Source organism: Jaculus jaculus, chromosome 6 (assembly GCF_020740685.1).
Source record: "Jaculus jaculus isolate mJacJac1 chromosome 6, mJacJac1.mat.Y.cur, whole genome shotgun sequence".
Taxonomy (NCBI): domain Eukaryota; kingdom Metazoa; phylum Chordata; class Mammalia; order Rodentia; family Dipodidae; genus Jaculus; species Jaculus jaculus.
The window spans coordinates 129,735,242-129,760,034 of record NC_059107.1 but is presented as its reverse complement, the minus strand read 5'-3'; the positions used below and the strand labels follow the sequence as shown (position 1 = coordinate 129,760,034).

General features: G+C 36.2%; 1 protein-coding gene and 1 pseudogene across 5 annotated transcripts in view; one reads left to right on the top strand and one right to left on the bottom strand.

Annotated features, from left to right (window-relative positions):
- Window positions 1-24,793, top strand: part of Mgat4c (MGAT4 family member C) — a 678,495-nt gene that overhangs the window by 326,546 nt on the left and 327,156 nt on the right. The window lies entirely within an intron of this gene.
- Window positions 5,666-6,695, bottom strand: LOC101603436 (annotated as a pseudogene).

Below are 24,793 nucleotides of genomic sequence, written 5' to 3'. Positions count from 1 at the left end.
ACTATTTAGAAACATTATTTAATCATTATAATACTTCATAATAAGACAACAGCATATGATCAGGCAGGAAAACATTATTATTCTCATTGTATATGTAGTAAAACAAAGATTTAAGGAAGATAGATAACTTATTACATGCCATGAAGCTAAGGTGTAGCTAAACTTGATAAGCTCAAATCAATTTTCTCCAGTCTATTTATAAATGTTAACATTTTGTAGAAATCTTGATGGCCAATGTGCTGAATAAAAATAACTAAGACCAAATAAGATGCATATGAACAAACAACTCCATTTCATCCAGAAATCAATATTTCTCCCTTTTAAACAAAGATACTGTATTTATATACTTATTTGCTCATTATTACAATGCATATACACTAACATTCCATTCTTTGTCCTGTGTTCCATCCATAGTGTTAACACATAAGCAGAAAATGTTTTACTGGAAAAAAAAAATCAGAGATCACTATGGTCTCTCATATGTTGGCATTAAACATATGCACCACCATGCCTAGCAATTCCATTACAAAATTAACCTTCATCAAACACTCTGGGCCTGGGCAGAAGAATGCAACCAGCCATTGTGCCAGTATCCCAGTTACAACACAGTCCACTGCAGTTTCTTCTTCTCATTAAAAAATCCATTAGCCAAGCCTCCTAGGTCATAAGCTGAACCTCCAAATATAATTCTTGCTGCACTTATTATTCTCAAACTCTCATGAGAATAGTCCATAAAACTTGGCTTAACACTCCAGAAGGCCTTTTCAGTTGTAAGTTCTGTAAGGTTTGGGAGTAACCAATACCAGGCAAACCACTCTGAAGGAAAGAACAGTGACCAGGTGGCAGATAAGGAAACAAAAAACCCTGAGTTGGAGGCATTGTTAGGCAAGGAAGGGAAAATGGCTGGGTGGTTTCTTGAAGAAAGTGGATAATCATAATCTACTTCCTTATGCCTCTGTCACCATTCTACTGTCCTTGTTGACTCCATCTTTGGAGCCCATCCCAACCTAACAAGTTCCAAGAACAAAATCTGCATTGCCAGATTAATCTCACCCCACTCTCAGTACCAATTTCTGTAGTAGACAGATATAAGTTGCTGAGATGAACCTCCAGATCAGGCATAATTGTGGAGGAAGAGATGTTTATTTTAAGCTAACAGATACAGGGAAAGTTCCATAATGGCAGAAAAAGTTGGCCCCTTCTTAAAGGACGAAGTAGAGAGACAAAGTTAAAAAAAAAAAAAAAAAAGCAGCACAATTCAGAAACTCCTGGCAGAACTAGGTATTTTGCATATCTTTACAATGGAATTTCAAATTCACCACAGCCCCTTAGGGATTAATCCTAAAATCTGCCCAGTGACACCTCCTCTACCCAAATTGTTGAAAACCCAAAAAGTTTTAATAAACTCCTGAATCTATGGGGTGGGGGCATTTATCCAAATTACCAGAAATGTGTATATTTTTCTTAGACTACAGTTATTTCATTCTCTTGAACTGCCTTTTATATCCTTCTAAACCCTCCTAGAAATCAAGACTCCTTTATGGTAGTTCAGTCACAGGAGATTTTCAAGAGTAACCAATTGTTGAATGATCCATCGCATAAGTGAGAAAAAAGAAAGGATTGTGAGGTGACTTAGTAACCCCACATTCTGTAACATTTTACTTTATTTAAAAAAAAATATATAAGAGCTGGGGGGTTGCTTAACAGTTAAGGTACTTGCCTAGAAAGCCAAAGGACCCAAGTTCGATTCCCCAGGACCCAGGTTATCCAGATGCACAAGGGGACACGTGTGTCTGGAGTTCATTTACAGTGGCTGGAGACCCTGGTACACCCATTCTCTCTCTTTCCCTTTGTCAAATAAATTAAAATAAACTAATCAAATAAAAATAAATGTTTATTTCTTAAAATGTGATTCTATGGATGGCTATTCCATAGATGGTATAGAGACTGTGGCATCAGGTGTTAAAGCAGTGAAATTTGCCTCTTTGGGCCTTAATGTCAGTCTTTCTGAGCTTCAGTTTCTCATATAAAACTGAAACTGCTCTGTAATTTTTAGTGTTCTGTATAACTAAAACTTAAAGGATATATAGCAAGTTATGTTTACTCCTTAGTCAATTGAATCACACATGATAAAAGAAGTTTGTACTTACTAGCTACAAAATTTGTTTTGAATCTTTATTAGCCAGTGATTCTAACATTGGGTTGAAATGGCTTTCCAAATGTTAGCTCTTTTTCACAGATGTGACATATTTTATATAGATGTGATATAAAATTTATCCTCAAATGTACTATTGCAGACTCTTTGGAATTGATAAAAAGAACAAACAATATAGTCTAAAAGTGTTAAATGGTACAAGAGGTGTTTCTGTTATTGCTTATTACCAAAAATATTTCTACATAGTGGTTTCTAGTTATATTCTGTACAACAGTGAAATATAAATGATTAGAAATGAAACATGAATTCAACTAGCAACTTAATGTAATTTTTAACCAAAATAGTTTATTTTAGAGTGGAGCTGCAGAAAGACACACAAATAATTCCTAACAATACTAATCTTCTAAGAAGACACATATAGTCTGTGAGTTGTAGAGCGTTAATGGAATAACTACATCAAGCTGTGGCTCACAGCAAAGCACATAGTTCAGCACATAAACTCAGCTCTGGATCTATGTCACTCTGTAGATCAACTGCACTTGGTTCTGGAACTCTCTAAATTCTGGGTGCTTAGTTTCTTCCCATTTGGTGCTGAAGTGAAGAGAAACCTGAAAGAAGAGTTTGCATGCCCTCTGCAAGGACACTGGGAGCTCATAGCTCAAACTACATTTTACATGCGCATTTAAGCACACTCAAGATATTTGGTATAATCAAAACAAATCACATGGACACAGCCAATGCCATTATTATGGTTATGCAATTTGAAACCTGACAGAAGAGATTATAAAGTAAACATTCCTTAAACAATAATAAAAACATGTCACATTTAAGGGGGGGGGGGGCATACAATTTTGGCAACAATTAAGAAGAAAATCCCTCAATATGCAGAACTTTGTTAAATATGATAATCCAGTGCTTAGGGTCCTTAGTGAGATTGACTGTATAATTTACACTGCAGGAGAAACTTGAATCTTTACTTTCAAATGATGCCATGGCATTTATTATTTATCAAGTTTCTTTGATGACATCAGTAGAAAGAACTCATTTACTTTCCATCTTCTGTGATGAATTTACTTGTCCCATGTGTAAAGTAAATTCCAGGATTTGACATCAAAAATGTACTTTAGAGTTAACATTTTTGGTTCAAAATACCCCTTACATGTCACCAATAGTATTTACACAAAAAAGAAAAAGATGTTGAGAGCTAACTTTTCATTCCAAATCTTGAGGGAAAAAAAAATGAAAATGAAATAATTGTCTCACAACAGAAACCAAGGTGGGATTTCTTTTATATTAGGATTGTAAAATTAAGTGTTATTCAGTGGATACTGCTTTGTTAACCACACTTATATTTTCTGTGCAAACTATTTATTTCCAATAAAAACTCCTAAGTAATATTGTAAAATGCTTCTGATTTTTTCATGTCTTCTTGAGAGAATGAGAAATCTAATACACACACACACACACACACACACACACACACACACATATATATATATATATATATATATATATATATAGACATTATTATACTCTCCCTGTTGCATGTATAAGACAGCTTTGCAAGAAACATTTAAGATAGATGGTTTGAATATGTATATGACTGAATGAGAAAGGAATTTTAGCAGTCGTGTCCAGATTATAAACATCGATTCTGCCTTTTGCATAAGTGTCTAAGCATTGATATCTTGAGACAACAGTCTTACTGAATTCACAATGTGAGCTGATGTTCCTGCTTTGTAAAACAATGGGGTGTTTTGTCATAGTGCCTTCATGATGCACACATTCATCAAAGTATGATTAGCTGAGGTCAAGCTTGCAGCTACAAAAAACATCCACAGTATTTGATAAATAATGCAATAAAATATCATTAACTGCTCAGTGTAATGGATGATCTACATTCTTCCCCTTCTGCTTCTCAGCTGTAATCTTCAGGGCTGCAGAAAGCAGAATACAGAGGCAGTAATAATGGGCCTGTTACTGAATCCATTAACTTAATATTTTCTCATTTCATTGCGTATTCTAGATGAAATAACCAATTGACAGTATTTATAAATAATGTCATTGAGCATTGGTTAGGCAGATTTTTTCTATATTTCCTCCTTCAGTTTTTCTTTATGAGTAACTTATATATTTATTTTAAATCCAAATAGGCAAGTCATACTTAATCTAAGTGTGCACATTTCTGTACTTTGCTGTACAAAAGGCCTATACATGTGTGTGTGTGTGTGTGTGTGTGTGTGTGTGTGTTATCTTATGTGTGATAGGGTATAGATGTTGCACAGTGTATGCTCTTGTGTGTGCAGATGTTAACAACCCAATGCAAAGGAGGCCAGAAGAGAATCTCAGCATCCTTCTCTATTACTCTTCTCCATTGTTACTTTGAATACTGGAGCAGCTATTTCTTTTTTTCAGTCAGACTGGTTGATCTATGAGCCCCATTGAGACTCCTAATACCACCCCCCACCTGACGAGGATTAAAGTTATATGGGGCCATGGCCAGGTTTTTATTTGGGTGATGAGGACTAGCTCATGGCTCCTTAAGCCCTCTTAGGATTCCATTCTTGTGCAAGAAGAGTACTTACCCACTGAGCTATTTTCCCAGCCCCCAATATGTGAGACATACACAGAGATATATATCTTATTTGGTGTTTTTATTCTGTTGTTTGTTTTGTTTTGTTTTTGTTTTTGTTTTCCGAGGTAGGGTCTCACTCTGGCCCAGGCTGACCTGGAATTCACTATGTAATGTCAGGGTGGACTCAAACTCACAGCAGTCTTCCTACTGCTGCCTCACAAGTGCTAGGATTAAAGGCATGCAACCCCATGCTGTGCTCTTACAGAGACATATCTATGTAGTTTTTGAAAGAAAAGACACTTTTATTCAGCATCATGATCAGACTATTGGATTTAGCAACCAACAACATGGGTGAATTTAAAAAAAAGGTCCACATTCAAAGCTTTGTTGGAATGCTTTACACTTTCCACAGAACAGAAAATGAAATAACCTGTTATACAATTAGTCACAGATACACGTCTCGAGTTTTTTTTTTCTTTTTTTTTCTTTTTTTTTCTTTTTTTTTAAATTTATTTATTTATTTTATTTTGAGAGCGACAGACACAGAGAGAAAGACAGATAGAGGGAGAGAGAGAGAATGGGCGCGCCAGGGCTTCCAGCCTCTGCAAACGAACTCCAGACGCGTGCGCCCCCTTGTGCATCTGGCTAATGTGGGACCTGGGGAACCGAGCCTCGAACCGGGGTCATTAAGGTTCACAGGCAAGCACTTAACCGCTAAGCCATCTCGCCAGCCCACGAGTCTTTTTTTTTTTTTTTTTTTGTTTTGTTTTGTTTTTGCCCATACACATGAGTATTGTCTGAAACATGTCTTCTTTGTTGCAGCTAGGCCCTGCCACCACTGGGCTTGGCTGAGTCCACAAATCTGTTGTAACCTGTAGCTTCCCTGTCACTCCTCTGGCTCTCTTCTCCTGCTAAGCTTTGTTTTCTGGCAGGAATTAAAATCTCCTGCCACTTCCATAGCTACTGCTGCTGCTGGAACCGCCACAGCCACCTTGGTTTCCTGATTTGGCAAAGTATTGGCCTTCACCGCCTTAAGGGCCAGAGCTTCTGCCTCCAAAATTTCCTCCCTTCATGGGTACAAAGTTTGAAGATTGGTTGTTGTAATTGCCAAAATCATTGTTGCTTCCACCACCTCCAAAATTGCTTCTGTCATTACCAAATCCATTATATCCATTCCCACTGCCACCATATCATCTGCCTCCGCTGCTATCACCAAAGCCACCATGACCACTGAGGTTCCCTCCAAGACCAAAATAGTCATTTCCACCAAAACCACCTCTACAGCCACCACTGAACTTTGCAGAGCCACTTAGCCCTCTTTGGCTGGACGAAGTACCCACCCTCTCTCGCTTTGACAGGGCTTGCCTTATGTCACAGTTGTGGCCATTCACACTATGTCTGTAGGACAATCTTATCAACAGAGTCATGGTCATCAAAGGTCACAAAAGCAAAGCCCCTTTTCTTCCCACTGCCTTTGTCTGTCATAATTTCTATCACTTCGATTTTTCCATTCTGATGAAAATAATCTTGCAGGTGATGCTCTTTAGTGTCTTTTTTTTTGTTTGTTTGTTTGGCTTTTTTTTTTTTTTTTTTTTTGAGGTAGGGTCACACTCTAGCCCAGGCTGACCTGGATTTCACTATGTAGTCTCAGGGTGGCCTCAAACTCACAGCGATCGTCCTACCTCTGCCTCCCGAGTGCTGGGATTAAAGGCGTGCGCCACCACGCCCGGCTCATTTACTGTCTTCTTTAATGCCTCCAACAAATATCTTTTTCACAGTTAAGTGGGACCCTGGTGTTTGATACTCTTCTCTTGACATAGCCATGTTTGGTTCCACAACTCTCCCATCCACCTTGTGTGGCCTTGCATTCATGGCTGTGTCCACCTCCACCCCAATGGCATAGGTAACAAACCCAAAGCCCCTGGAGCGCTTGGTGCCTGGATCTCGCATTAACACACATTGCTCCTCAGACTCTCATCTGCCGTTTCCAAGCCCAGTCCTCCGATGAAGAACTTCCGCAGCTGTTCGGGCTCCTTCGGAGACTCGGACTTAGGCGTGACGGGGGTGAGAGGACAGGATCCAGCGAAGCTCCCTCGGCCATGTCCACAGGCAGAAAGTGACTCTACTTAATATTTTTACGTAGCAAAAATGGGGGGAGAAGGATGCCTTGAGCATTAAAACTTGTGATCTAGAAGTCAGAAGTGCATACTAATTATTTCTGGTGGATTAAAACTAATAAGACAGAAGTAAAATTTTCATAGCTGTGGGCTTAAGATCACTTGGATTTATGCCATGCAGGGACTAATTTAACAGCTATGTACATCTTGTCTCTGGAAGGGTTCTCATGGTCTTTGAAATGTTAACATTAGATATGTAGTATTCATAAAGCTATGCCAATAATTAGGCTAATTTATATTAAATGGGGAATAAATATGGAAAATTATATCTGAGAAATTTGTTCAAATGGTAGCATATGATAGGTTATAATTTTGAAAAGAAAGCAATTTAAAGTACTAGGGTTTTTGCTAGTCAGCTATGCAAACACAATGCTTGAATAAGTTTGTGCTTCACAGTTAAAAAGTCAAATAAAAGGCAATTTTCACCAGCACTTTGTATATATAATAATATAATTCAAATTTTAGTATTTAAATATCCTTTTATCATTACCAGCCTTCCCAACTCTTTCTTCATTGAGAATAGTAACATAAGATATTTGAGTTTAAGATTTTTTTTCCATTTTATTTTCACCTTTAGTCAAAACATGGGATAATTTTTGAAAAAAAAATAGCAACAGAGAATTTAATTGAAAAGAAGAAAAGCACTATATGGATATGCCTGTATATATACATATTTCTGTCTCACATTGTGCACATAGAATAATAGTTCAAAATAAAATATGGTCCACTGTGATCTTGAATCTCTGGAAAAGAACAAAAACCTCCTTATACTGGACATTGGAAGCTCATTCATTAATGTGCACTAGCTATCTATTATATGCCAGTGACTAGGAACATAGGACCTCAGAGACATGCCCCATGCCTTCATGAGTCTCCTGCCTCAAAGAAGGATTCTGGGAAATAAAATATACCTCCCAGTTAGACTGTAAACTCTATAAAGACAGGCAGTGAAAAGTGAATAGGTGGGAATAATGCACACAAGAAAGAGTCCTTATGACAAGGAATTAACAGATACAAATTCACACACAGGTTGAGTTGAGATGGTCTCCCACTCAGATCCCTGGACATTATCCAGGAAGTTTCCTCTATATGCATCTGGATAATATGTTTAAAACCTTAATTGATACAGAATAAAATTGAAAATGTGCAAATATTTTGAGAGACAGAGAAAGAGAGAGAGAGAGAATGGGCACCCCAGGACCTTTCAGCTGTGGTGAATGAACTCCAGATTGCATGCACTCCCTTTTGTGCATGTGTGACATTGCACACTGGCAACACTTTTTTGACTGTCTATGTGGGACCAGGAGATTCAATCAAAAGTTTTTAGGCTTCACAGACAAGCACCTTAGCTGCTAACCCATCTCTTCAGCCCAATAAACCTTTACTAATTCAATATTATTAGATTTAAAAATTAAGTGAATAACATTCTGCCAAAGGGAGAACATTTTCACAATTTAGATTTCTTGTTCTGTCACATACCAATTAGTGTTTAAGTTTACACAAAATAACTGATCTCCTTTGAACTTTACTTTAAAATAAGCAGGAGGCTTGTCTTTCTGTGATTTGAGTATTAAATGATATGATCATACAAAGTTGTTAGAGTCACTTGTAAAATTTAGGTTTAGTTTTATCATGATTTCAAGCACTTGAAAAAATAATTGTACTCAGGAAAAAAATCATTTCCTCATGAAGCCTACCTTCTATTGAATCAAATAACACTAACCACTAATTATTTTACTATTGATAATTTTAAAAACTCATGTTGGCAAAGTTCTTATGTATGATAGGATTGCAGAGGGTATCAAAAATGTCACAAAGCAACAAGTTCTTTCTCTTAGGGTAATTAAGAGACCAAGCCTATTTATTGATGAAAATGAGAAATTTGATATGAATATTAAAAAGGAAATGGAAATGTCTTTGTTTCATTTCAATGTAGCTTCCAATATCAGTAAAGCCTTCAGCAGCAGCTCAAATTCATAGCATTTTTCCCCTTTATATAATAAATAAAGATCATGAATTATTAGATATAACATATTTGGACATATTCTCATGTTACAACACATTAGTTAATATTAACCACAAAAATAATATAAATTGAATTGTGTAAGAAGTAAGACCACTATGCCAACCCAGTTCAGGCTTTTATTCAGGACATTTAGGAGTCACTGATTAGGTATTAGAATAATACAAAGTTTTACTATCAGTCTCCTGCACAATACATGTTCATCAACCCACAAAATGTTTCTATGCTCTAAGTTGTTCATGTATTTATATAAATTGTAGGGGTATTGAAGCAGTAAATTTAATATGAATATTTTTATGTCAAATGAGGAACAAATGGCGTTTGGAGTTATAAAATGGGAGTATGAGGAAAAAAGATATAAAGTCAAGTAGGGCATTATTCAAGGAGGATGGGAAGATGACTCAAGGGTTAAAAGTATTTGCATGCAAAACCTGAGAGTCTGAGTTCAATTCCCAAATTGCCAGATTCAAAAAGTGGCACAAGAATATAATGCATCTGGTGTTAATTTGCAGCCTCAAAGGGCCCTGGTGCATACACACGCCCACACACACACACACACACACACACACACACACACACACACACACAAAAATACTTTTGGGAGGAAAGATCATTCAAGAAGGAAAGAATAGCTATGTCATAGTGGTTTTGGGCATAATGTTATGCCCAGGGTTCATGAGAAGAAAGATGAAAAAGTTACTGAATTAATACAGAACTTGAAATTTAAAGTTGTGGAGGTAGATAGTAATAATGACTCTATATATTTTCACATGTCTTGTTAGTTTTTTTTAAATTTTTATTTGTCATATATCATGAGGCCTTTTCATTTGGTCATTTTACACATATTTCTTCATTATATTCTGAGCAAATTTCTACATAGAGAAATATAACAGTCTATAAAAATGTCTTTATATTTTAGCTCAGAAGCTACATACATATAATAAACATATACATAAATATATATGTATATATTAATATACGTTTTGATTCATTAGAAATATTAACATGAATTTGCATTTTTAGGAGAAGGGAACAGTATAATACAGATATTCATCTTGTATTTATTTTTTGTGTTCATACAACTAATTGAGTACCAAAAGAAGTTTTCTTTTATAAAAAATATGTTTTGGAAACTTAAGTATTTGGGTGTACTGCAAATTGGTCATAGTCCCATCAGATTATCTTCTTTTTTCCCCTCTCTCCCAACCACTTTCCACTGAGGGCCCTTCTCAGTGGGAGTCTCAGTGATCGCTGTGGGGAACTGGATGTAACAATCTGTTCCTCTGGGCAGAGCAGTGCTTCACGGGGCACTTTCTCCCCCTGTCTCTTACATTATCTGAGCCCCTCCTCTACAGTGTTCACTGAGCCTCGGAGGTCATGTGTTAGAAGTCTCTTTTAATACTGAGTCTTACCAACCTCTGATTATCTGGATGACTTTTGAGACTTTTCAGTGTCTACTGTCATCTCCATGGGGAAGGTTCTCAGGCTAGCAGTCATAGCAGCACTCATATATGATCTGTCATTCAATCTGTAATGTTTCCTGGGTCCTGACAGGTGTGGCTTTCTCTGGTTGGTTTTGAGCCTGTAGGTATTGCTACAATTTGTAAAAAGCAGGTTCTTTAAAGTAGAATGAGAGCAGCATTTATTAAAGGGAATAAATACAGAACTTTAGAAGACTTGTGGTGGGTATAACCTCTCCTTTTAGACAAAGAATATTGGAAGCTTCCCTCAAGGGCCTATGACCTAAACCGTAGGCTTCAAACTTAGTTCTCAGTCACAGACATGAATTCCCTTCCACTGAGAGAGTGACATGTTCAATCAGGGAGCAGTTAATTGCTTCATAACTTCTATACAGCTATTGCATGTATGGGTACATCTTGCCTGTTTGGTTGGTTTTTTAGTTTGCAGAACCCACTGCTTGTTCACACTATTGATGGCTTCACCCCAGCAGCTCCCCTGGCTCCCCAGCACAGCGCTGGCTTCCTTCACAGCTGTAGCATGATCTCTCATTGTGCTGGGACTTCATCCTGTGCTGTCTTCAACAATACAGTCTTAACATCAGTTCTGATGTGTAACCAAGTGCTTTTTAAAAGGCCTGCGTTATTTTGAGGGCCTCAGGGGTTTCCAGCAGTCCACTGTGGGTGTCATGATCCATTGCTGGCACTGCCATTATAGCGTTTTTAAAATGTGGGGGGGATTTCCACTCCCCCCCCCCTTTTTCCATAGCTCACCCACCTTGTGACTTATGGACTATTATGCCATGTGTGTCCTTATGCATGCCCCTTCCCCATTTCTCTATAGTGCTTGTTCCCCTCAAGGATGCCTGAGAGGAGTATAATGTCTATAAAGACAAATATCCAATATCAATAGACAAGATTAAAACCTTCTTGAATGAAAATCATAAATACAGTACCCTCTGAAAGGACCACTAAGTTGTTCTATTTGTAGCACTGATCTCAACACATACTATGTAACAATGAGCCCCTTGAGTGCTGGTATGTTTATATTGCGTGCACTCGCAAACTTAGACTTACTAAACCATGATTTTGCAATCATTTTGTGGAGATCAATTTTCTTCACAGTTTCATTGTTATCTGTGGGTTAAAGAACTTTGCATAAAATACAGATTTTTTCCATTAAGCAATTGTTCTCACCTTAAATTGTTAAAACCTATCATGCTTTCATTTGCATATAGGTATCTTTTGCAATGTCTGCTCCATCTTTCCTACAGAAATGCATGCAGATACATATACATTTATTAACACTTGGCAATTGAGATAGATTTTCATGGGGAGTGTGTGTGTGTGTGTGCGTGTTAATGTCATGTAGACTGAAGTGGATTCTGGAAAACTATTAAGCATTCATATTACATATGGCAAATTTAATAAGGAATATTAAAAGTTACCCCTAGTATTCAGTATGAACACCAATTAAACAGTTGGCAAAATGATAAAAGTAAGTATGTAGAGCATATAGCAGAGTGAGTCAGAAAAAGAAAATTGAACTTCACTGGTGTTGCTTTATACAGTTTTATTATCCATTTCACATTTACTTTATTCTTTCATATAACCAAATATCTGATGAGACACAGCTTAAGGAATGAGGGCATTTCTGGCTTACAGTTCCAGGGGGATATTGTCTATCATGGCAAGGAAGGCATGACAACAAATGCAGAAGACCAACTGATCATATTGAACTCACAGTCGCAAAGCTGAGTGTGAAAAAAAGTGAGGCTCAACTATAAAATCCTAATAACCACTCATAGTCACAAACTTTCTCCATCAAAGATCCATCTCCTATAGGTTCTACAACCTTCCTACAAAACACCCTGAGCTGATTGCTAGGTGTTCAAATATACAAGTCATTGGAGGACATTTTACATTTAAAACACAGCACCCACTAAAGAGCCTTACTTCAGTTTTTTTTTATATATATATTGACTTCCTCATTAAGTTTCTCAACTATTAAAATTTGTTATATTATATTTCATTAATGAATAATAATGAAATACAATGTTATATCTTAAATTAGTATTTTATTTTGGAATATCAGCTTTTATCTGTAGAATCAATATTTTGCCTAAATAAAAGTTCATAAAATGTTATACCATTCTTATTTCATGTTTGGATATATACTATTTATATGTTAACTTGAATCATTACACATATGGAGAAAATTAAGGCAACAGAAATATTATGTGAAGTACATGCCATAAAGATTGGCATAGTTTCAATCTGCTCTGTTTTATTTTTATGTTCTGTAGTACTGTACAATCATGATAAATCTTCACAATAGGTCAATCTATAACTGATCACTAAATGATCAAAGATATGTCAAATTTTAATGTAGTGGAAATGCCTGTAAAATTATGTTAGAAATATTATAGTCCAATCAAAATAGAGTTTTTTTTTTATCATATATGATCCAGCATGGATTCTCTTTTAAGAAGAACATTCCGGCCGGGCATGGTGTCACATGCCTTTAATCCCAGCACTGGGAAGGCAGAGGTAGGAGGATTTCTGTGAGTTCAAGGCCAGCCTGAGACTACACAGTGAATTCCAGTCCAGCCTGAGCTAGAATAAGACACTACCTCGGAAAACAAAACAAAATAAAACAAAGCAAAAAAAGGTGGGGCATTCCATTACCAGCAAGAACAGCATAATCAATAGCTTTTAACCGCAGACATGCCATTTGTGAGAGGATAGTTACGAAATACTCTTAATGTTTCTGTGAAAATTATAATAGCTAATATCTGAAAATAGTGTGAATAGAAGTTTTTTAAATAACTGTGGTCTTTTACACCTTCTGATTTTGTTAGAATAATCTGTTATACATATTCATGCGTGCATACACACACACACACACACATATACACATTGTATATAACTCTATAGCTACAAAAATAATTTGAAATTCTTCACTAACATCACTATTGTTATTTAACTTATATACTTGCTGAGCATGTATAATGTGCCAGGTAATATGGTAGTTTTATAAATCTAATGACAAAGGAAAAACTTGCTACTAAATACTAGGTAGAGGAAAAAGCAAAAAAAAAAAATTAGAGCAGGATATGCTGTTATAATTGAATGTAAAATTGTATGGCATATATGGTAAGGTATAAGTTGTAAAATATGTATAATAAAATAGTAAAACATCCTCTGTATAATTCCTTTGTTTTTGATTGGTACTGTATAAGAAATTACCAAACTAAATACAAGGGCATAGGTTGTCTCTGTGCACAAGCTTTTTAAAGCAGGTGTACTTCCAATTCCTCGGCAGCTGGAATGCATAATTCATTGTTTCTGTAAAATTCCTGTCAAGAAACTGCCACTGTTTGCCTTTGTCCTCTGTATGCAATATGTAGCAGTAGAAGGATGTGATCTTAAAATATTATTTTGTTCCAGATTAATTGCTTTCCCCCTTTTAATAAAAAGTCGGAGATGTATTATAGGATTAAGATACTCCAGAGTGTGTTTTATTGATCCTCTAATACATGATTTGGGCAGTTAAAGCACTTACTTAGCCTTTGGGTTTGCAGCTTATAATGTACCCTAGGCATGAATAAGTAGAATAGTAAACTGTACCCCAGAGTGCCTTGATATCTTATTAAAAATAATAAAACACATGAACTGATAGAGTCTGAATTCAAATAAAGAAGGCTTAGCTATGCAAACATTTTATGGTCAGATTTGAATTAAGTTGACACTTTGTTTCTATGGTTTATATTATATAATATTATGGTTCTAATACTATGGTTTCTATACACAAAATTTTATTTCTCCAGAGTATATTTTGTTAAATGTTTTCTAAAAAAATGTTCTAAAAAGCTTGAAAAAAAATGTCTAACTCTAAAGTTCCCAAAGGTAAACATTTAATATTGAAGTACAGGGCTATGCACAGTTTTTCTGATTTCCAATACATTTCTTTTGGGATTTCCTATATCAGTGCATGTCTGGGTCTGTTTATGTTTGTGGCTTAATTTATCATTTATTTAACTGTAAAATGTATTTTCAAACTGATAAGAACTGAGTGAGGAAACTGGGTCAAGTACCGTGGAATCAAAAGTGAATAAATTGCATTTCCTGTCTTTAAATGTTCACATTCTACAAGTGCCACCCATGTATAAGTAACTTTCCTCAAGGAGACCATAATCCACAGCCCATCTATGTCTGCCTATGGGTAGAGAAGTAGGCTTTACAATAAAGAACACATTAATAGAAAAAAATAAAGCATGAGAGGGAGAGAAGGTTGGGGAGCAGCAGGAAAACAAAGGAGAGAGGCAACTCTTACCTTGTGACAGGCATAAGGTCTTGAAATTCTCCCTGAAGGCAACAGAAGATTGCTGAATGCTTTTGTTGCTTTATTTATTTATTTTAGGAAGAGAATTATCAGAATGAATTTATCTTTTAGAAAGATCCCTCTGGCAAGAATGTGGAAGATTGATTGTCCCTGAGTGAGGTAATTACAAAAGTTTAAAGAAGGCCTGTTGCTAGACTGAAAAAGAGGAGGAAGGAAATGAAAGAATACACTTGAGAGAGCTGTCTAAGCTAGAGCTTTTACTCTTTCTCAATGAATAGGGCTAGATGTGGGTCTTGGTAACTAACGATTAAATGTTGTAAAGTAAGGACAAAAAGAAAAGAAGGGGACTTTCAGACTACTTAGGTTTCCTTGGATAGAGTTATGCTAGCCCTAAAGGACTTAATACTTCTGTAATATCATTAAAGTTACAAGACTCATTATAAATTTTATTTCTTTTTTTTAAATTTTATTTATTTATTTATTTGAGAGTGACAGAGAGAGAGAAAGAGACACAGATTGAGAATGGGCGCGCCAGGGCTTCCAGCCACCACAAATGAACTCCAGATGCATGCGCCCCCTTGTGCATCTGGCTAACGTGGGTCCTGGGAAACCGAACCTCGAACCTGGGTCCTTAGGCTTCACAGGCAAGCGCTTAACCGCTAAGCCATCTCTCCAGCCCCTAAATTTTATTTCTTGAAATAATTTTAGTATGCTGGCCTATGGACCCAGGCTCACTAGTTCTATTATCTGACTATCATCTATCTATCTATTATTTATTATCTATCTCTCTCTCTCTAACCATATCTCTCTATCATCCATCTAATCTGTTTATCAACTCTATCATCCTGTTCCTGTTTTCTGTTAAATAATTTAGACATGGAATTGAAAAGATTAGCTCCTAAATCAACCCTACCAAAGGAGTGAACTTTTAGAAGACAGATCATTTGTCTAATTATTTCTAGTGAATGGCCTTTTTAAAAAATTTTTTATTTATTTATTTAAGAGTGACAGAGAGAGAGAGGAAGAGGCAGATGGGGTGGGGGGAGATTGGGCGCACCAGGGCCTCCAGCCACTGCAAATGGACTCCAGATGAGTGCATCCCCTTGTGCATGTGGCTAGCGTGGGTCCTTGGGAATTGAGCCTCAAACCAGGATCTTTAGGCTTCACAGGCAAGCGCTTAACCACTAAGCCATCTCTCCAGCCCTGAATGGCTTTTTTTTTATTTCAGTGCTTCTGTTAAGACGTAGTCAATACTATTGAAAAATTTCATCTAGAGGTTTTACACATACATATTGATTCATGTAAATTTCAAAAATTAAATAAGACAAGAAAGAAGATAAAAAAATTGGGAAGAAAACAGAAGTGTTACTTTATTTCATGACAAAAATCAGTTAATGATATTTATTTAGTTATGTATTTATTTATTTATTTTACTTCAGAACTCTATTCCTTCCTCCCAGTAACATTTTAACTCTTAATCTACTCAGATTGCTTTCTTTGTTAATACCTATGGACACTTCTCTCTTGTTTTCCAAAGAAAATAAATTTAGAGTAACAAAGATTCAAGATTTGGGAACTGCTTACCCTGAGATCTCAAGAAAACCCATCACCAACCAAGTTTTTTTTTTTTTTTTTTTAGTTAGAATGGAATTCCACTCTAATAACATGCTTGCATTTCTCTCACACATCATGTCTCATAAATTGTCGATATTTTACACATGAGATTTTCCTAAACTGATGATTTCTATTTGTCTTTCAAATTTTAGTGAAGGCATCGCTTTGTAGAGGAAGATTCTTTGCCACTGCTTGAATGAGATACTCTATTTCTCCATAGTACAATGAAGCTTTTATCTGGAATTATTACACTATGTCACTGTTGCCTGAATATCATTCCTAGGGAAGTAAATAATACAAAGGTGGAACCAATGAGCAGTTTTGAATGAACAGGAAATTTACCTTTAGATATTATCTCAAATCTGTTAGACAAAATGATTAGAGGTGCCTTTCAACTTCCTTTCAAGTAGGAAATACCAAAGAAGACAGAACACAAATTCTCTGCTTAAATTCAATAGTGGGTATTTTGTGCTTCATTTTCACTCAAGAAAAATAACATGCATGATATAAAACAGATATATATATATATATATATATATATATATATATATATATATATATACTTGATTTTCAAGTATGTTGTTAAATTTTCAAATGTTTTGTAACTTTTTTAAAGTACTCATTTATTTCTTTATTTATATTTTATTTTATTTTATTTTTTATTTATTTATTTTTAATTCTCTCCATAGGGCATAAACTTACTTTGTAAGATTTCAGGTTTTCTAAGTTCCTTTTATTAATCAAGTTATATTGTCTTTGACAAGCATTCTACAGACATGAGAATAATATATGTCCTGCAGGTGTTGGAAAAAATTTTAAACTTGATAATATTGCTCATATGGTCAATAAGCTTGCTTGTTTTTGATGTGTTGATTAGTAATTTCTTAATCAATTTTAACTTTCTTTGTCATTTACTGGCCTATGTTAGCATATTTAGGTGAGGTCATGCTAGGAATTCAAATAATGTAAACTTTATATTACACAATCTATTATATAGGAAAAGAAGAACCACTTTCAATAAACTGCTTTTACCATCATATAGTTTCATCTGTGTATGACCCCTTTAACTTCATGGAAAATTTGTAAATTATGTTTAAACACTTCTGAAAGATCCACTGAAATCTTTCTTTTATAGATTTTGCTAAAACTCATATATATTTTAAAGAAATTATATTGGAAAACACATTCTATTTTCTTATTTGTCTTTAAGTGTAGGTCTAATGGCAAAAAAGTAGCTATTATCCTTTACTTAAATATATATTTTTCTTTCTTTTTTTTTAATTTTGTGTGTGTGTGTGTGTGTGTGTGTGTGATGTTAACAACAGCATGTGTGTGGAGGTCTGAGGGAAACCTTCAGTTTTGGTCCTCTCTTTCCATCCTGTTTGAGGCAGAGTCTCTTCATTGAGCATCACTATCAGGCCAAGACATTCTACTGTTTCCACTTCTCATCTTTTTTTTGTTTTGTTTTGTTTTGTTTTGTTTTGTTTTGTTTTGTTTTGTTTTGTTTTGTTTTGTTTTGTTTTGTTTTGTTTTCTGAGGTAGGGTCTCACTCTAGCCCAGGCTGACCTGGAATTCACTATGGAGTCTCAGGGTGGCCTTGAACTCACGGCAATCCTCCTACCTCTGCCTCCCGAGTGCTGGGATTAAAGGCGTGCGCCACCATGCCCGGCCACTTCTCATCTTTTTAAGGAGGGTTGTGACTGCATAAATTCACTACTGTGTCTAGCTTTCCTTGGGTTCAGATGATCTAACATAAGATCACACTTGCACAGCAAGTACTTTTTTTTTTTTTTTTTTTAATTTTTATTTATTTATTTATTTATTTGAGAGCGACAGACACAGAGAGAAAGACAGATAGAGGGAGAGAGAGAGAATGGGCGCGCCAGGGCTTCCAGCCTCTGCAAACGAACTCCAGATGCGTGCGCCCCCTTGTGCATCTGGCTAACGTGGGACCTGGGGAACTGAGCCTCGAACCGGGGTCCTTAGGCTTCACAGGCAAGCGCTTAACCGCTAAGCCATCTCTCCAGCCCACAGCAAGTACTTTTAACCACTGAGCCATATCCCTAAAACTGCTCTCATTTTCAAGGGATATTTTTTTTGCATTATTTCTTTGAGAGAGAAATAGGCAAAGAGAGGGAGAGAAAGAGAGGAGAGAAATGGGAGCACCAGGGCTTCCAGCTGCTGCAAATGAACTACAGATGCTTGTGTGCCCCTTTGTGCATCTGGCTTACATGGGTCCTGGGGAATTGAACCTGGGCCCTTTGGCTTTGTAGGCAAGTGCCTTAATTGTTGAGCCATCCCTGAGCCCTCAAGGAATATTTTGAGTATGCATAACAATCTGTTTTCAGTTATTTCACTAAACATGTTGTTCCTCTACCTTTTGTTGTTATAATGATAGTAAATATTTTTGTATCATCCTAAAACATAATATTTTATATACATTTTTCAGTTGCTTTATTACAGGTAAAGTTATGATCTTCTTTGAATTCGTTGTGTAGGTTTATGCTAATGCTTTTTTCTTCTTTTTTATATTTCCATCATTATTGCCTCCAGCAAATATTTAGTCTGTATTTCTTCAAATATTTTTTCATGACTTTTTTTCTTATAACACCTTGCCATTGTTATGCCACAACCTCTCATTTTTGTAATAAAAATTATTTTTTTGTTCCCCAAATTGTGTAGTTTCTCTGTAGCTGTCTTCAAATCTATAAATTTTCTCATATATCCATTTTTGATTTGTTTTTATTTTAGGTAATTTAATTTGTAGACCTAACTTTTTGAATAGATGATTTTTAAAAGTTGTTTCTTTTTTGTGCATTTCTCCTATTCTGCTCCTACCAAGGGTTTCTGTCCTTCACAAACATAATCATAATAACTGATTTAAAGTCACTATTAATGATACTAATCTAGGTTATTTAAGGATCTCACTCTTTCTGTTCTGAAAAGATACATTTATTTTACATATTAAGGGGGTTCAGTATGCTATTTCCATATGTGTATATAGCTTTTTATTGAGAGGGACCCTAGTCTTTCTAAGAGTACTTTGACCAAGGAACAAGGGGTTTAGAAATATCACTGAGAACGATAAATTTATTTTGAATGCCTTATTGAATTTTTTTCCCCATAAATGAGTGAAACCATAGGCATAGGCCATTTGATCCTTTGATTGGCAGCAGGTAGAACCTTTTCTTGTGCCTGGCAAGCTGGAGTGAGAAACCATAAGCAAGGCAGCTCTTTATTTGGCCATCAACCACACCACCATCATGACACCTTGGTTTCACTGGACATATCAACTTGGGTCATTTGGAGAAAGATTGCCCACTCCAGACTACTTGCACCAATCTTGGGAGACATGTACCTGACATAAACTTTCATAAATTTTAGATGACCCTGCAACTGTCCTCACTCAGGGTTGGACACTTACCCCAAGTCTCAGACGTATAATTAGTGCAATGGGACAGCCTGGGTGGGTGGGTCTTGCTTTGTACTGACTGTGATTGGCAGAACTAGAAGCTGTGTGCTGACTGGTGCAGATGCAGTCCTTTGTTTGCATATTATACCTCCCCTTATAACTATAGCTGTCTCTTTTCAAATTACTTTTCCAGTCAGCAAGGAGACACTTCTGGTGTGGCAATGTTAGGTTCAATAAAAGGCTTCTCCTGCCAGGTATGTTGGCACATGCCTTTAATCCCATCACTTGGAAGGCAGAGGTAGGAGGAACATCATGAGTGCCAGGCCACCCCCAGATAACAGTGAATTCCAGGTCAGCCTGGGCTAGAGTGAGACCCTTCTCCAAACAACAACAAAAGAGGCTTCTCCTAAATAGTCATATTTTTGCCCTTCTGATTGTCTGGGTGTGTGAATGTGTGTAACTATGGTGAGCACACTGAATTGTATGTTTGTTCATATACATGAGGGTATATCCCTGTGCAGGTATGTGTGCAAGTGGAGGTTCAAGGTTAATAACATCAAGTGTCTTCCTCCATATGTCCCTTTACTTAATGAGACAGAGGCTCTCTCTTGAGCCTAGATCTTGCTAGCTAGCTTACCCTCTTCTGCATCCTGAGTGCTAGGATGATGGGGCAGAGTGTACATGGATACTGGTGGTTGAACTTCAGTCCTCATGCTTAGATAACAAGCATTATATTCACTGACCTAACCTCTCCTCACTTTTGATTTTTAACCTAAGTAGACACAGCCTAACTTGTAATACAAAATGGAGTCACAGAGCAGCAGGGTCAGCAGCCATAGCTGCAACTTCTACCGGTGCCGAGCTGCCCCAGCAAGTAGTGCTGGGGAAGGACCAGGCCAGCTGGTTCCTCCCAAGGGGTTGAGGAGGATGGTGGGTGTCGATGACCAGGAACAAAACCACCGAGCTGGGAGTCTCTTCAAAGCAGGAACTCACTTTATTGTTACAGGCAGTTTACATAATGTTGAGAATGAAGGCGGGGAGTTTTGGATGGGGTGAGGTGTAAGGGCCAACAGCATATGCAGACAGTGAGAGTGACAGGAGAAATGGCTGCAGTGGCAAAAGGCTGGTAGAACAAGTCCAGATAACTACAAGGGACGGTGCTACTGGGTAGAAGAGTCCATAAGTGACAAAGACTATCAAGGATTGTGGAAGTGGAGAGAAGGCTACAAAGAGACTAAAATGTGGGACAGTGCACACCGGCCACTGGAAGATACCAAGAGAACTGCCAACCCTAAAGGCAAGGGAATTTTAAACCCATCGCTCGATAGTTGTAACACTAGTCCAAACAAAGACAGATTGTCCCAACTGTGAATGCTCAAAAACTGTGTTATGAGAGCCAGGTGAGGTGGAGCATGCCTTGAATCCCAGTATTTAGGAGGCAGAGGTAGGAGGATTGCTGTGAATTTGAGGCTACCCTGAGACTACAGAGTAAATTCCAGATCCGCCCGGGATAGAGCAAGTCTATCTCAGAACAACCATAAATAAGTAAATAAAATATTGTGATATGAGACTCTGTTAAGAGCCATAGATTCTGAACCCTAATTCTTGGGAACTGGAACACGCACTGCTGTTATCTCTATCTACTGATGATACCTAGGGATTACACTAGTTGACAAGGGTCATTGCAAAGGCAATTAAAGCCAGAGCAATCTCTTCCAATCTGAGCATCTGGAGCCACAAGGCTCTGGTCTCTGGAGTCTAGATTCTCTGATGCTCAGTGCTTGATCTATAAGCCACTGAGTTCATCAACTCAGACCATTAGACTTTGTCACCCCTATAGTCTAGATGACCAGGGTCTCTTTTTCCAACTCCTTTGCTAAGAGAACAGACTTTTATTTCTCAGTTTACAGGGTTTGAAAATCCAATGTTATTGTTGCCTGTTCATGGTTAGTACCATGGGAATTTAGTTTCAAGACTGGAAGTTGATTGGAGTCATGTGTAGGAGAATACAAAGAGAAAGGCAAAGGGGAGATTACCTCCAATACCTTAAATCCTTTTTTTATTTTATTTTATTTTATTTTATTTTATTTTATTTTATTTTATTTTATTTTATTTTATTTTATTTTTTGTTGTTTTGTGTTTTTTTGAGGTAGGATCTCACTCTAGCCCAGGCTGGCCTAGAATTCACTATGGAGTCTCAGGATGGCCTTGAACTCACGGCAATCCTCCTACCTCTGCCTCCTGAGTGCTATGATTAAAGGTGTGCACCACCACATCCAACTTTTAATACCTTCAATTTTAAGGCTCAAGCTTCCTGAGTTCTGCACGGTAAAGGCAATTTCCCTTCACACTTTTGCTGTCTGTGTTGCAGCCCCCTTTCTGAGGCTAGCCTGGGTGCTCAAACAACAGAGAGGGAGGAAAATAGCAGAAGTGAGACAGCTCACTTCCAGGACTGTACTTCTGATGACCTGCCCTTTCTACAGCACTTACATCACAATCAAGACAGGTGTTTAATCATTTTGTTCAGGAATTTAGAGTGTATTCAGTGGAAGAGTAGAACAATAAATATTTATTCTGTTTTAGCTAATTCTGAAAGTCCTAATATTGTTTTTAAAAGACAAATTCTTGGTTCTTATTGTTTTGATATTACACTATAAAGGTGGGAAGTTGGTGAATTATGGATGCTGTTCTAAAGTAAATCAACAAGATTTCTTAAGAAATCAATAAGATCAAACCTTGAGAATAAAAGAAAAAGCAAATTTGTCCTTGACTCTGATGGATTATAGCAGACCAATAAATACAAGTTAGATTACAAAAACAGCTGGAAATGCTGGTTAAATTTTTTTTAGCAAGTTGTTTATGAATAAGGACAGAGTACAATGCACCTCTGTCATTGAATGCTATGTAGTCATAAAATGAAGTACAGAGGGACCAATCTGGTGCCAATATGAAAATATGTTCAAGATATATTGTTAATTGAAAAAAAAATCAATCTGCAGTAAATTATTTATATAGGCTATCTTTATACATAAAAAGGAAAAACAATATGCATAGGTATTTGATTGTACATGTAGGGAAAGAACAAGAGGATGATGGTGAAAAGGGAGATTTTTTTTTTCACTGTATTACACATGCTTTGACTCATGTATATAAACTGCCTACTAAAAATTCAACTAAGTTTTAAAATAACAAGGAAATTTTATGCTTTACAAGTATAATTGGAAAATATTTGTCAAGACTTCCCATTTTTAAACCAGCAAAGTCATAAAAATTTAAATAAGATACACATAGCTCTCTCTCCTTTAAATTTTAAGTTCCAAAAAATAATTTAGGTTTCTTATAACAAAGTCTGCATATGATGAAACTCTATTAAAAAAAAATGACTGGTTGATTCAAGGAGTCTCAGATCAGTATCATTTGATAATCACATATAAGTTCATATGCCAGAATTCACTTATCATTTACTTGTAATTTTCTATATTTTCCCATTATTGCTTCACTTTATTTGTGAGAATAAAATGAAAAATTAAAGTAAATTTATAGCAATCAAATTATTAGAATGTAACTATCATAACTGAACATGTGTGAGACTCCTGTCATTTCCTGAACAAAGAAGTAAATATATTTTTACCTTGGTGACTTTGATAAATTATTTTCTACACACCAAGTGGATTTATTGGGTAATTATTGTTATTATAATCTTAATTGGAAAGATTGGTATGGTTGGTAAGTAATAATTTATCATTTATTTTCTTAGATATTTATTATTGATTACATTTTTCATTAGAACTGATGTTTAAAGAAGCAGATCAGTACACAAAAAGTATATTCTTCATATCATTTTTGTTGTTCAGAATTAATCACAAGAAAGAAATTTATTGAATAAAAACATATGGTTGCGCATGGTGGCACAAACCTTTAATACTAGCACTGGGAGGCAGATGTAGACATACCACTATGAGTTCAAGGACACTCTGAGAATGCATAGTGAATTCCAGTTCAGCCTGCTCTGTCTAGAAGTTCCTTTTTAACTTCTTTATAGTATTAGCTTAATTATGATTAATTATGCCAAGGTGACCAAATTATGTGTCATTTAAATTTAGATTACTGTTTATGTTTTCATGTAACTATTCATCATTCCATTACCTGTGCTGACTCTATGTTATGCAAGTTTTAATTGTTCTAGGAAACTTCTGTATATCTCCTCTGCATTCTTTTTCTTTCTTTTTGTTTTTACCTAAGTTCTATACAATGTGAGTGGGAGAGCTACCGGTACTTTTAAATATCATTGTTGAATAGAATGGTTTATGAGATATTCTCAAAAGAAGAAAATAGTATTATTCAAAGTTGACCTGAGCTTGGAACTAAGCATCCATACAGCGAAGGCTCCCCTCATAGGCCAGAGATCCTCTTGAATTTAGAAATTACCATAGTTAAATATGATTTCATGCTATAAGTTGGTTATCAAAGGACCACTTAAAGGTATCCACCACATGCATCCACGCTTTTATATATTTTACAACTAAAAAAAGAATTTAGAGACACAAGTCAAAATGTGTTTACAAATCACAAAGCTTTGCTAATTTTACAGAGGATTCCTCATACCCAATCAAAAATGTGTTCTCAAATCAATTTTATATATATATACATACATGATGGAGAGATGAAGCTCAGTGGTTAAAGGTGCTTTCTTGCAGGTTTGATTCTCCAATAACTATGTAAAACCAGCTGCACAAAGTAGCACATAGATCTGGAGTTTGTTGGCAGAGGCTGGATGCCATGGTACATCCCCCCCCCCCCTTCTCTCTCTCTCTCTCTCTCTCTCTCCTTATAAATAAACAAAAAGTTAAAAATTAAAATTTAAGAAAAAAGTGTTCACATAAAAATGCCAATGAGAGGTTCAGGAGATGGTTTGGTGAGTATAAGTGCTTGCCTTAAGCAACAGTACCTGAGGAGCAGAATGTGCTTGAATTTGATCCCTAGCATCCATGTAAACAGCTGGGTGTGGCTGCACAAGCCTGCAATCTCTCTGTCC